Here is a 15,251-nt window from a genome sequence, read left to right on the forward strand (position 1 = left end):
TTGTGTAATAGCACTTTTTTATTCGTTTATCCGACTCGTACCGTATTCGAAAAGACACGCAAGAGTAAAGATTTTTTTTTCTTTATTATAATAGATATGGGTATGAAAATATCTCCACCCGACCCGTATCATATCCCTGACACCCTACTCAGAGTATAAAGACTCGAATTAAATTTATTAAGCCCACTGTTCATAAAAGAATTAAATTTTATATCTCGGCCCAAGATCAAGATGCAGCCCATATGTTATTAATTCACAGTTTCTTTTTACGGCCAGAGACCGTAGGCCCAATCCCAATTTATATCATTGTAAATCGGACTCCAATTTATACCAAAAACAATTAAGTCATTAATGGAACTTGACTTGGACCCAAATTTACTGGATCTTATCTTTGTTCGGAGTAATTTCAAATTTCTTTTAGAATTATTTATTTTAATTTTGAAAAAGTAATTACAAATAGTGATAGAAATCCGTTACACTGTTCATGTTCTTGTTTAATCATAAGAAGATGAAAAATGGCATTGTCAAATAGCTTTCATACAATCTTTCAAAGGATTCCTCATCTCCCAATGATTGCTAATACAATTATTATGTGGGCTTTTGTTCTTGCTAAACCTAATTAATTAGTTCCATGTAACACTCATGCAACATGGCAATTAATGTACAACTTGTGAGGCACAAAATAATTTGTCATCTGTCAAAGAGGCATATAAAATTCAACCATTAAAATTTTTATAGTTTGATAGAAAACTAACTTATCTTCAAATTTGCTCAAATTTATTGCATGCCATATTTAAAAAACTAGATAAAGCATCTACAAGTTAAGTTTAGATATTATTTTTTTGATATTATTAAAATTATATTTTATGATAAAATATTGAACATCTTATCTTGCTCTTAATGAACGGTTCCACACCTCTGTTTGAAAGTCCCAATGAATGAATTTTTAAATTGCTGCCAAAATCTCCAAGTTTAGTCATTACCTTCTTTCAATTTTATACATTTTCCCCATTGCATTTATTGCGCTCTGTATTGGGTTAATATTATAATTTTATTTTATTTAAAATCAAATAGCACTTTCATATTCGGTTTCTCATTTTTATTAGACTTATATATACATTTCGATATTTATTTCTTTAATGTATTTGTGTATGTATTCAATATTGATCTTTTGAAATTTAATCTTTATTATTTTGTTTCAATCAAACAAATCAAAATTTATTTTGGTTCTTTTGATTCGGTTATATTTAGTTTGATTTTAACCGTACCGATGGTTTGAACACACTAATTTGAAATATAATGGGTTTGTTGAGCGATTTTGGATTTGCAACTAGAAATTTATTTTCCACCATTGCATTTATTGTGCTCTATAATGGTTTAAATAATCTGATGAAATTCTATTGAAAAAATCAAATGGCACTACCATATACTGTTGTGATAGTGACCTATACAAGAGATGCATGGTGCCATGGTGTCATATTATTTCTCAATCCCAACGCCTCTCTTTATTAGTTGTCAAGGTAAAAGGGGGGATGTAATATTGGTACCATCCATAGTGCATTTTTGCTTTTACTTTAGCTTTATTGATACTGGTAAATGTTGTACTGATGATTTGCTGTTAGGGATTTCTTCTTTCTGCTGTTCCACAGCATAGATCCGGTACGGTGCTATCTGAATATATATTTTTTTGGTCAATTCCGGAAGTTTCCTTAGTTTTAAAGATATTTTTGTGTTCATAAAAATAAGGTAGAGGCCCGATCCAAAGCTTTGAATCGGATTCATTGGTCCCGATTCAAACAGTGTTTGATCTTCTGTGAAAGCAGATCTTGTTGTTGATTTTCAAGATGTGCAAAATGAAAAAAAAATATATATGTTTGATCGTAATCAATGAGTCAAATCCAAAGTTTTGGATCAGGATTACTAATCTAATCCCATGAATATTTTTTAATCTTACATTCTTTTGATTATTTTTTAACTACGTGAATACAAGACTTCGATCAAAATTACTTGATCAAACCAAATTTAATTTTACCTATTTTGAAAATTAGTAGTCTCGTTAGACAAAAAGAGAGATTATCTAGTCGTTTCTTTATTAATTCTTATATGTATTTGAGTTAAGACTTCGTTCAGATTGCCGTTTTGAGAGTCGACCGTACACCCGTTTGCCATTCCGCCCACTCCATCTCTCGTCTAACCCGGTTTATCTTGTCTTGCTTCATTTGAGTGGATGACTCAGTTCAAGAATTGTCTCTCGTCGTTTCGTTCATCTGTCTCAATTTTTCGAGTTCAGCTGAGGATATTGTGAATTCATCTCACCCTACAATATCTACTATAACTATGTCAATAAGGTACGTACTTTATAGTTGATCCTGATGACGATATTGTAAATAGTTGTCTCCTTCTTCTTCTCTTTCTTCTTCTTTTTTTCCTTCTTCTACCTTTTCTCTAAGTAGTGACTGTTATGATCCGGTTGATTCAATTCCTGGTCCAGTTTGATTCAATGCATTTTCGGTTGAGCGGTGACTGTCCCGGTCCGGTTTGATTCAGTGCCCTCTTCCTTCTCCTCTTTGAGCGGTGACTGTCCCGGTCAGTTTTATTCAGTGCATCTTCTAGGCAACGTCGATTTTGGAAAGAAGAACGTTTCATCATCAAGGAAGGATGCGATGCGGCATAGTCTGCCAATCATGCAACTCGAAAAAATTACTGTTGTGTCTACATTACTAGAGAAGAAAATGAAAGCCCACTTACTAATTGGACGCCAATAGACCAATTCACATTCTCTAGCCTCACATATATATTATTTCAAGATATAGCAAATTAGATTATTTTACAAATAGCTCAATGCATGTATAGGTTTTCATGCTTTTATTAATTTAACAAAAAAAAGTATGTAATAGCTGCCTCATAAATCGTTACATCATTGCAATCACCTATGAACTTTCAACCAAAAAAAACAGTTGTTCTACTATTAATTATCTATAAGAGATTTTCAATTTGAATTTCAAATCTACAACATTTCACACGAAGAACATTACTTTTCTCGTTAAATTAAAGACTGATTCTCAATCATATATAGCAAGATATAACAACAAAACTTCAAACCAGAATATTTCACACGGAAAAAATGTTTATATTTTATTCTTATTGTTTTGGTGTTTTAAGTATTTTTTTTAGCTCGTTTATATATATATATATATATAGAGGTAGGCTAATATACAATCGATTGTTCCTGAGGTCCTGTACAACCAAGTCATTTTCTGATTTTTAAAGCCCAAATGATCGATCCAAATTGTTCATCTTGTTCTCCATATTAATATGTGATTGGAGACCAAATTTTACATTTTTTTGAATTTTTTTACTATTTATTATGCCACTTTGAAAATCGCTGATCCAACGGTAGCTTCTGGTTTTACTGTTTTGTTAAGCCACCATTGGATTAGCGGTTTTCAAAATGGCTTAATAAATGGTAAAAAAATTCAGAAAAATATAAAATTTGGTCTCCAAGCACATATTAATATGGAGAACAAGATGAACGGTTTGGATCGTTCATTTGGACTTTAAAAATCAGAAAATGACTTGATTGTACGGGACCTCAGGAACAATCGATTGTATATTAGCCTATCTCTCTCTCTCTCTATATATATATATATATATATATATATATTTTTTTTTTTTTTTTTTTTTTGGTTTTGGTGTTGGGGTAAGACTGTTATGTATTTTTTTTATAAAATTTTAGAAGAGAATTAGACTTTAGAGGTGCTGTTCCAAAGCACTTCTTTTTAGATATAACAATAGAACATCACTGTTGTACCGATGATTTGCTACAGGCATTTCTTTCTGCTGTCCCAATGCATGCATAGATCCGGTACAGTGCTACCTGAATTTTTTTTTTTTTTTTTTGGAATATACTGGAAGGTTAAAAGAAGAATAGTATTATTTTTCTTAATTTTTGAACGCACAATTTTGATAATTGTAGTTGAATTCATATATTCAGAATTTCGGATAGTTGAAAAAAAAAATAACAATGTGTTGATCAATTAAATTGTGATTCCATCTATTTGTTGTCACCTCCTTCATTATCTACTCAGAAAATTTGTTGATTATTTTTTAATTGCATGAATGCATGATTTCTATCAAAATTACAGAATGCATAAGCAAACTAAATGTAATTTTTAACAAAATTTGAAAATTAGTATAGTCTTGTTGTCTTCAAATTCCAAATTAGACAAATTAAAAAAATCTCTAGTCATTCCTCTATTTCTGTAATTATACTACAACCGAATTACATATCAGTTCTAGCTTCCTTGTTATAGAAACATGTATTTGAATAAAGATTGGAGGTCTCTAGATTCAAAACTCAATTCATAATTCTTTTATGAATATTTAAAGTTATAAAAGTTGATTTTTTTTTTTTAATAGAAGCTATTCTAGAATTAATAAGGGCTATTCGGAATAGCAATGTGCATCCAAACAACACTTTTGCTATTCGGAATGCTAGAATAGCCGCTATTCTTTATTTCTTATAAATGTTGGAATAGCTACTATTTGAAAATGTGAATAGAGATGAAAAAATATTTATTTTTGGATTTTTGTCAACATATATAGTCTTGAAATGACAAAACTAATATCTGTGACAATTCGTTTAAGACACCATTTGCCTATATTTTCTCTTAATTAACACTTTATTAATACTATTATTTATCTGTTACAACTATTCACTATTTCAAATGTACAATCCAAACATCATTTCTATTAATCCGTATAACACCATTTTCACACTATTCTAAAAATCACCATTTTTCTCTATTCTCATTTACTATTCTCAAATTTCGTTAGTCTAGCTATTCTAGCTCTCATTCAAACGTACCCTGAAGTGTTTGCAAAAAAAATATATAGTATTTCCTAAATAAAATTCGTACTTATTAAAGAGACTCCTTAATAGTTAATAAGTGTACGAATTTTAAAGATAAATTAGGTTGTGAGCAAGTAAAAAAAAAATAAAGAAAATAATTTTCATTAAAAAAAACAAAAGGAAATACTAAAAGAGGCTAGATTGGGAGAACATAAAGACAAAATCTACATTTGGAGGCATGTAAATATGTAATGCATATATCATCATATATATACAAAATTAAACTTATAAGCTATCTAATTAAAAGGTCCACATAACATGTGAATTTGGTCCCTGAAACGCAACGCTGTTTCTTGCTTAAAATGTCCAGGATCCTTTGTAAAGATCCTCTTAAAACGGGTTTATAACGGGTCACTGGTTCAAGGATTTTTTTTATCGTATATAGGCAAAAAAAATTGGCAAATAAGTCTTTGATTTAATTGTATATATTTTATCGGAAATTTATATCACATCATGGTATTTACTATTATACATGTCTTTAGTATTAAAACAAAATAGTACTAAAAAATTGTTACATGCAAATTTTAGGAAGTTTTATACAATAGAAATTATCTCATTTTAAAAATAATTTGTTTCTTTTAATTAATGTTCCTTATTCCTAGTTAATAAAACCTTTAACTATGTGTTGTTCATCAACTCACATTTTTCTCTTCATCCATAAAATTTTTAAAGAATATTTAATTTTGCCACTAATTATTTTTTAGTGTATCGATCATAATTTCTTGTTTTGAAATTTATGATGGATTTCAAAAATAGGGAGCACGATTTTTAATGTAAACACATTAACCCAAATTTAGTAACATGGTCTTCCTGTTGATTATGTACTGTCTATTATATAGTGCAAGATTCTCATGTCACAAGCTGTCACAATTTCTTTTTTGCATCAATAGTTCCAAAGTTTAAAATTCAAACTACTGATAAATAAAATCCTACAAAAAATGATCTTTTTCAAAAGAAAAAAATATATATTAAATTTTAAGGTGTAAAAAAAAAATGTTTCAATATATTAAATTTATTTGTGCATAAATAAGATTAATTAATTACCGTTGTTTGCTTTACATATGTGATGTTTTGTTTTGATTTTTGGTTAGATGTATTAGTCTTTGGTATTTGTCATTTGAGTTTATAGTGGTATTGATCAATACCAGTAGGCAAATACTTTGTACCTGGTACTAGCTTGTTGGTACCGATAAATATTGTATGGGGTTCTCATTTTAATGGAAAATCGGTGGATGTTTCCACTTCTTTCAAAAAAAATACATAAACTATAAATTTTAAAATATTATTCCATTAATGGATTAAATTTTAAAAGTGAAATTATTCTATATTTCTATTGCCAACCTAATTAATTGACTGAAAAAAGAAGCTAACAATTAATATGAAAATTAATTAGCAGTGATAGTCCATGAGCTAAGGTTGTCAGTGACACAGTAGCATACACTGTTCTTAACTTCTTTAATTATATTTTTTTTTTGAAAAACTGATAGCAGCTATCAGTGAGAACTTCTTTAATTATATTGGAAACATGAGCAGTGTGATATCGTTGTTTCTCAGATTGTTATTTCGTCTCTTCTTCTCCCAATTAAAAATTCAGAATCCTCTGTTTTATATACTCTATTCTCTCCATTGATATCCCAATGGAGACGTTTGGTGTTAATAAATCAAGAATGATTCACATAATATTAAAAAAAAAAAATAGAGTACTATAACTCTATAGTAGATATTATTTAAAATAATTTTTAAAAATTTTACTGTATAATATTCAAAATATGATTATACACAGTGTTGAATTCTCCTCCATTCCCGAAATTTTTAAAAATACCATAACCCCGAAAATAATAAATCAAAACGCCACGTTTTCTGAAAAATTCGAATTTTGAGAGCCGCATCTAGAGGATGCGGCCACCCCTTTTTTTTGTGCAGACTGAACTGCCGCACGAGAAGGGAAAAAAAAAGTGGCCGCTTTCCCTAGATGCTGCCATGCTATTTTTCAAAATTCCACAGAATCGTGGTCTTTTGGTTTATCATTTTTTGAGGTATGATATTTTTAAAAATTTCGGCCTCCATTCTACTTTATATATTATTTATAAGTAGACTAATATTCACCGTACTGTAAATATTTACGTGCTAGAAATATATGCAACTTGAATTATGCCTATCTTTGTATCGAACTATATGAAATGACTTATTTCTCGAAATTTGTTTTAATAAAGATTAATCTACTTTCGAACTTACAGCCTTTCATATAAAAAACATTATATTTTGCCGCTGGATCTTCTCTAGGTTGATTTAGACATCTTGTAACGATATAATTTGAATCAAGCCTGTAGTTTATATCTCGGCAAGTACTATAAAAATTTTACGTTCATATTAATTTTCGTAAATTAAATTATGCCTCCGCCTCTACATTGGAGATTAAATCATCTAACTAATTAATATCCACTAGAGATTTTTCATTCAGATTTCAAATTTGCAACCTCCCATACATAAAGTATTGCATTTTACCACAAGACCAAAAATTGGTTCTCGACTTGTTTTATCATGTTGATTTAGACATCTTAGAACGATATAATTTGAATCAGACCGGCGGCGACAAGTACTCAAGACTGGACATATTCTGTATTTTGAAATGGAGAGGAGAGTAGTTGTACATATTTTTTATTCCTTTACATAGTTATATTTTGATAGATCCAAAAACTATAGTTATGGAACCATACAGAGGTGGGGTAGTAACACTGTAATAGCTTCAAAACAATCTAATTTTAAAAAAAAAAAAAAAATGGGGAGACAGACAAATTCTCAAGTCGCTCTCTAAGTTATCCTTTCCGTACATTCTGACATTGTGGGTCCACTCCGTCAGCCCAGCTGCACAACGGTTTAGTAAGCTTTTTTTTTTTTTTGCATGGCATTTAGCATAGCAGGTTATATTTTTGGCTTAGTGCTCTTTGTCAGGTTTGTCTGCTATGGCAATTGGTTAAGGAAGAGAATGTTTTAAATGAGAAGAATTATAATTAATTTTTTTTTCTGGTATATGAGCTGATGTGTTCACATGTATTATTTATAAATTTTCAAATAAATTTAACATAAAGTCATGCAAGTAATTAAAAAAATAAATGCATTAAAGTTAACTTATAATTTTTTTTCAATTGCTTGCCTTTATACTAACTTTATTCGAAGATTTATAAAATTGGCATCTAAACACATTATCCGTTGGCTCCAAAAATAATTTATTTTTAAATGATAAAAATCTATATGAGATTAAATTTTAGTTTTTTTGTATTTATTTATTAAAAAAAGAAGAAGAAGAGAAAATACATTAAATATAAATAAGTTAAATTTTAAAAAGAAAATTGCGGTAAATTAGCCTCTACAGGTAATAATTGAGTAAATTCGCCTATCATATCAATATATTCTTCTAATGAACACATAGCTAGACAATTGGTTGCTTTAACTAAGACAAGTTACCCTTTTAACAGCTTTTGATCAACTTTGTACCATCCAAGATTCCTCTAAATATTTTGTCAAAAAGATGTTGTATTTGACATCAACAACCATGATTGGCATCACTAATTAATTATTAAAGCAAATGCTCATTTTCAATCACACGTGATGATAATAATAGCATCTATATATGTGGAGTGCAAGATACATCGTTTAATTAATTTATTTGGTCCCATGTCTACTTCTTTGTACATACATAAACATATTTTAATTACAATTACAGTGATGGGCTTTTTATGGGTTCTTTTTTCTTTATCAAAGTATAAAAATAAAAAAGGATTCCCCTCAGGAGATATGTTATATATATATAACATATGTCTCCTTTTTTTGCCTCGCTATTAAAAATGTCTTTTTCTGTTTTTTGAATTAGTGAGACAAATAATCTTGAAAATAGTGAGACAAAATTTTAAAAAGACATTTTACCATAAATTAGTGAGACAAAATTTTACAAATAATCTTGAAAATAGTGAGACAAAATTTTAAAAAGACATTTTACAAATAATCTTGACATTTTGTCTCAATTTTCTTAAATTTTGTCTCACTATTAAAAATCTTGACTCTGCTTTTGCCTTTTAGTGTACTAGATACAAATAATTTATGGTCATATGAACTCACAGCATCTAGTCTATTATCCCATATAAACCTCATGCATCCTCTTATATAAATCCAAAGCAAAACTATAGTTATATCTACTTGTACATACATATATATGTAAAACAAATAAAAGGCCTAAAAAAAAGACACCTTTGTGTTAAAAAAAAAAAAATGAGCACATGTGAGTAAGTGAGTATTGAGTAAGCATGCTTGAATTGTGATGATAGTTCTCTTTGGTGAAAACTCAACAAAGGCTGCCAATTGGATAAAAGATTCCTCATCAACACTGATCCCTGTTTTTCTTGTTAAAAATCAAACTACAAAAGCAAATTGATTGGATTCCAAAAAGTTTGTTCCCCTGTCATTAGGTTATGGGTTTTACTCTAAATCATCATTATACTGTATCTTAATTTATCTTAATTCACACTAAGTAGGCATATTTATGAATTCATATCTCCTAGGTAACAGAACATTTCTGTTTACATTCGGACCGTCCGATCAGAATTGCACGAATATTAAACGTGCACCGTGGATTTTATCTCGGGACGGATTGACCCGTATTGTAATCAAACGGTCCGGATCAAAACAGAAATTTCAACCATAAAAGAAAGACAGAAAGGAAGAAAACAAATCAGAGGTACTTAAAATTCAGATTCCTAGTCTATGTAAACTGATATTATAGGAGAAAAAACCCATTAAATAGAATTAAAATTTTAGAGTATTTGGAAGATTACTGTATTTTTTTTTTGGTATAAAGATAAGCATGAAGAGCATTATGTTTTCTCCCAAACGCATAAAGGCAGATAGGTACCCCCACTATTATCTGTTACCTATATTGCATTTCTTGTCAGGAAGAAAGGGATATGTTAGAAAGAGAATGAGAGGCAATCCATATCAATAGTTCAATCTTTCATTAGTAAACATGCCACTAAAGAATTACTAGTTAGTAACAAATGCAAAGATGTACATTTATTTAATTTTAGGATTTTGGAGGGCTCAAATGCATTTAGTTTTATGTCTGCATTGTGTCTTCATTTTAAAGCTTTAATAACTTAAAATTTAAAACCTAAATATCTAAATAATATTGTAAGATGGTGTAAAAGATTATAATATGTTAACTTTTTTTTTATTGTTATCAAGAACTTACAACATTAATTATTCTGATGTGGATAATTTCTAGACATTGATTTTAAACTTATTGATTCATATAAAAATAAAAATAAAACGAGATAATTATTTATGTGTATGTTGAAAAAATAACATAGATCATATTTAACGGTTTTAATTTGATATATAAGTTGTAAAAAATATTATTATTAGAAAATTAAAAAATAAAGACACGATGAACATAAAATATAATGCAAACATTTAAATCCTTCTCTTTGGATCATATGTGACTTCTACTTTCAAATATTAAGGGTTTTATCTGGATTCAACAAGAATTTTCAAATTGATTCAATAATAGATTAATAACATTATTTGATAATGAAATGCAATCCACCTGGGTCCCCAATTTAAGAATCAAAAGAGGTCACTATTTTAGCTCAACCCCCCTTTAATTTGAGATCTAGACCCTAAAAGGGACAAATTTCATAATTAACCCCTTGACTTGGGGCACCAAACTAGGCCAAAAAGCCAAGTAGGCAAAAGAGAAATAATTGCATTTTTTTTTTATATATTAGCTAAATTTGGATATAGTATGCTGCTTCAGTGTTAGTGCTAATGAAAATGTACAATTTTTTTTTTACCCAAAGCATTTTTCTTTTATCATATATATGTTATCATTTAAGTGTATTATACAAAACTACATTAAAATTACTAAATCATTTACCAGAACTTTCATGCTTCATTTTTTTTAATTACCTGTGAGACAGAAAAGCACTTTTTTAGAAACAAGTAGAGGTTCATAATTAAAAAAATATATATAGTAGTAGCAATAATTAATAAACTAACAAGAGCATGCATAAGTGGGGTCAAAATACAACCTAGTAGTGGGGATGATGAAATTAAATTTAGAAATGGAGGCCAGAGCTGCCATTCACTGTTTGACTATAACAGCCATACATCAAAACATGCACCACCTGGCCTGACAATGACCTCTTTCTCTTTGCTCTTTGCTCTTTGCTTCTCTCCTCTTAGTTGGATATGTTATCCACATTTATTGTGAGAATATATTAACATCAAAATTTATTTTTAATTTTTTATAATTGACATTAAAAAAATTCATACACAACTACTTTTATTGATGAAAAATATTATGAATATGCTACATCAGCTCAGGCAGTTCAAATTAGGTAATGCCATGTCACTGATTAGGTGTGGATGTTCCACTTTTAAGCCAAAAGTTACAATTACTTAAAAAAATAATTGAACAACAAATATTCAAAATCATAAGAATAAAAAATGAAAGAAAACTATGTAAAAAAAATGTTATGATTAGAATATCAATGTTGCATGGTTTGAACAGGTCAAAAAAATGGTCAATTGTCAAAAATTCAGTAGACCCCCAAAATATTTGTCTTCTATTAACATTCTTCCGTACTGATGAAATATAAAATATTTTAATAAAAATAACAAAATGAAATGGCCCACAAATAGCTCAGTGGATTGAATTTCATGATCATATCAGATGCCATTGTCTCCTTATCACATCACTTAATCTGTTTATTAGATATATATAACTATAAAAGACATTTTCTTCTCCTTGTCAGTCTCTCATTTACTGCCAACATTTTCTTTACACTTTTTTATTGGACCATTTTCTGAAGGCCTGCTCTGATTTTTTTTTGTTTAATAATATAATACTACCTACCAGGAATATTGTATGGAGTACATTTGTATTTTGCCTGATTTTTTCATATTATACCCTACCCAAAAAATTTTGAAAAAATTATTCTAGAACTTTTTTTTACACGTATCATAACAACATGAATAATTAATTTTAAGGGTTTCAGAAATAAAAATAAATTGTTAAAATTATTCTATGTCACGACTCACGAGGTGATATAATCAAGTTTAATTTTCTAACGCATTCCATTTTGTAAATAGATATCCAGTTAGTTGTAGGCTTGCAGCTAATTTTGTGCTTTAATTTTTTCACTTTCTGAGTTATTATCAGATGAACCTTAAATTTTATAACTTTCGGTGCACAAATAGTTTGTCCGGAATTAGAGTAGAGTATATGTGAAATAATTCAATTCAATTAAGTCTATTGATTAAAATAGAATTTAAGTGTAAAATTAAATTTAAGATAAAATTTATTACTAGACACGCAATGGACATTTTTGTCTAGTAGTAGAAGCAGTGGCATTCTTCTTCGTTCACGTGTCATTACGCAGCAACAACAACCACATCTCTACTTAATATTGACATGAATGAGTTGATAAACTACTGCGTGTCAGAGTGTTAGTGCCGACTAACAACCCCCATCTTTACTCTCTTTGAAGCTCTCTCTATTTTGGATGTGAATTTTGATAAGATAATATCAGAAAATCTGAAATGCTGCATATTTATAACCAAACACACATATTATGTTATTCTCAAATGCACCGCTAATTGCTCTAAAAAACTGAAAATAAATGTTATTAAAAGTAAATAGATGAGTTTAGATAAATTTGACAGGCGGGATGATAACGGAGTTTGGCAAAACAAAGGCCTACGTCTCCGGGACGTCGCAACCTCTTCTAGGTGCGCATTTCTATACCCAACGAGAAAGGTTTACAACTTGTGAACCGATGAGCCATTACAACCAAGGGAAGTCACACGAACAACTCAAGAAAAGAACTTCTAAATCAATGTTCGCAAGAGAAACACACAAAAACTCACTCTAACATAATCTAACTCAAAATTAGTGAAGTGGATTTGAGGTTGTTTGAGGGATATTAAAGTTCTAAGTTATCACAACAATGGAGGAACTCAAGCTCACAGAGATCTGGCTTTTTGAAATTTGGAGCGGCTGAGTTCAAGTGGGGAAGAGACCCCACAGCTCTATTTATAGAGACAGCTCCAGAAAGAGCAATATTTGACTTAAAACGTTACAGACGTTTGTTAAAACGTTACAACATTTTAGTTCAAAATACGATTTAAGGTTTTCAATTTTCTGTGAGCTCAGTAAAACGTTACCAACGATTGTAAAACGTTATGTAACGTTTTGCACTGTAAAAACTTGATTAAAATCAGGAATTTCTGAAGTTTGGAAAGTAATTTAAACGTTACCAACTTTTTAAAACGTTACAGCTTTTTTCATAAACGTTATAACTTTTTAAAACGTTGCATCCATAACTTTTTAAAACGTTACCAACTTTTTAAAATGTTACAGCAATGTTTTCGATTTCTTTGACTTTAATCGAGTTGTTTCACAGTGTTTTCTTAAGGTATAATCGTTATAACATTTTAAAAACGTTACCAACGTTTTTATCCTGTTGAAACAACATCAAAAATACTTTACCGAATTTAAAATATTACAAATTAAATTCTTGATAAATATCTTCATGATTTATTCAGTTCAAGCATTCTACATTACAATTCAAATTCGGCTTGAACCTATATAATTCTAAAATAGAAGAAATCGTAAAATTCAATAATTGTATGTTTTGCAAATTAGTCAAATAGACGAAAAAAATTATTGCTAGAACAACATATTCAGTTTTGCGAGTTCATTCACACTTTTTGTCCACACCAATTCAGTCGAACTTTTTCAAAAGACTTATCCAGAAATTAGTACAGAAATATTTCGGACTATATTTTATATAACCCATAATTATACGGCTCAATATGATTTAATCAATAATTAACTTTACAAATTAACTTGTCAATTTTGGTCCATTATAATTTGACATGCATGACATTTTCAACATATTTCTTGTGTCATAAAACAAAACTGGAAATTTTGAGTTTATTTTTTGTTTTCGTAAAATTTAAATTTAATGGGCAAATAACTACTTCGATGAAAAATGGAGACATTAAAGAAAGGGAAGAGAAGAGAAGATCAGAAACATAAGTATGACCGTATTTGACTAGAGGCGTTTACTTGCTCCGGAATAAAAAAAAAAAATAAGAGGGAGCGGAGGGGAGCGGGAGAAAGAGGGAATGAACTATGTATAAAAAAATTAGCTATTTTATTCACCTCTGATTTGAGATGTGAGGTGTAGAGGAAGTGAACTCGCTTTCGCTTTCTGATACTTAATTTGTGAAGCACACCCTAAGTATCACGCATTTTTTTTTCTTTTACGCATTCTTAGAATTCACACTTGATTATTAGAAAATGTTCACTCTATTATTGCAGAATGCATACTAATCTATTGTAATTTAACACAACTGTTGAGAACTGTCATGCATTTTTACTTCCATTAGCTATTAACAGTTGCTTGAACTTTGAGACTTCTCATATGAACACATCCAAGTGCACACTTGTAGTTTCTGATTTCACAGCCATTATAAAATGTAACATAAATTTTACATTATACACATTGAATACAAAGTGTGCATATATATACTTCATTATTCATTTATTTCCAAAAAAGTTGACAAAAAAAACATTTACAAAAACAATATGTCTCACTTTTAAAAATAAATAGAAATATCTGGCCATAGCTCATTCCAAGAAGGAAACCCATTAATTAATGAACCAAACTAGCCGATTAAGCCACGTAATATTGTGAAAATATTTTTATTAAATTAGAAAGTGGGGGGGGGGGGGGGGGGGGGGGGGGGGGGGGGGGGGGGTACCTTTTATCATTTTTAAACTGTATTTGGGACCATGTACAAATTATTGTGTCATGAATAAGAAATTAGGTTGCCATGCAACCAAAATTTCCTTTTAACAACACCGACACTAATTAATAGGAGATAGAATGCATGCATAAAATGATAAATTAGCAGCTGGTGGATTTGATTGAATGAATTCATGCAAGTAGAATGAAACTAACCATTTATTAGCTGCTCTCTCGCTCTTCATGGATGAATGATTAATTGTTGTACCAAAAGCACCTGTCACTAATTAGCCTGAGATTGAGGCAACTGGAAATGTCATATAATTGTTTTAGGAACTATCAATCCTCGTTTGAAAACAACTAATCCAAATATATACAAATTAATATATGGTTGTTGGGGGTGGGGATATTTGACTGGCGACCAAATTTGGTTCAATGCTTAATCTGATTTGTTTGACATGCATTAAATAATGATAGTAATATCATTTTTTTAATAAAGAGTATAATGGATACTTTATAGACTTAAAATGAGT

This window comes from Carex rostrata, chromosome 27 (genome assembly GCF_964058835.1).
Source record: "Carex rostrata chromosome 27, lpCarRost1.2, whole genome shotgun sequence".
Classification (NCBI taxonomy): Eukaryota; Viridiplantae; Streptophyta; class Magnoliopsida; order Poales; family Cyperaceae; genus Carex; species Carex rostrata.